The following is a 271-nucleotide window of genomic DNA, read 5'->3' on the forward strand; positions in this document are numbered from 1 at the left end:
CACGAGGCGGTGACAAGCAGGGCGGCCGCCAATAGGAGGCAGTTACTTTGCATATTTCGCAAAGGCTTTTGGAAGGAAAACAAAACTAAAAATAAAATGTAGACTATTTTGAACCCCTTTAGTCCGTAACGTTTTGTCGTTGGGAACAGGTGAAGTCGCGGCGTGTGCTGCCGCCTGCGCAGCCTCAGCATATCGCCATGACCTAGAAGCGTTCCGACCTCTGAGGCTTATATACCACTGCGGACGGGTGGTTGTTCTGGATGTGAGGGCG

This window comes from Apaloderma vittatum, unplaced genomic scaffold (assembly GCF_000703405.1).
Source record: "Apaloderma vittatum isolate BGI_N311 unplaced genomic scaffold, ASM70340v1 scaffold11223, whole genome shotgun sequence".
NCBI classification, from domain to species: Eukaryota; Metazoa; Chordata; class Aves; order Trogoniformes; family Trogonidae; genus Apaloderma; species Apaloderma vittatum.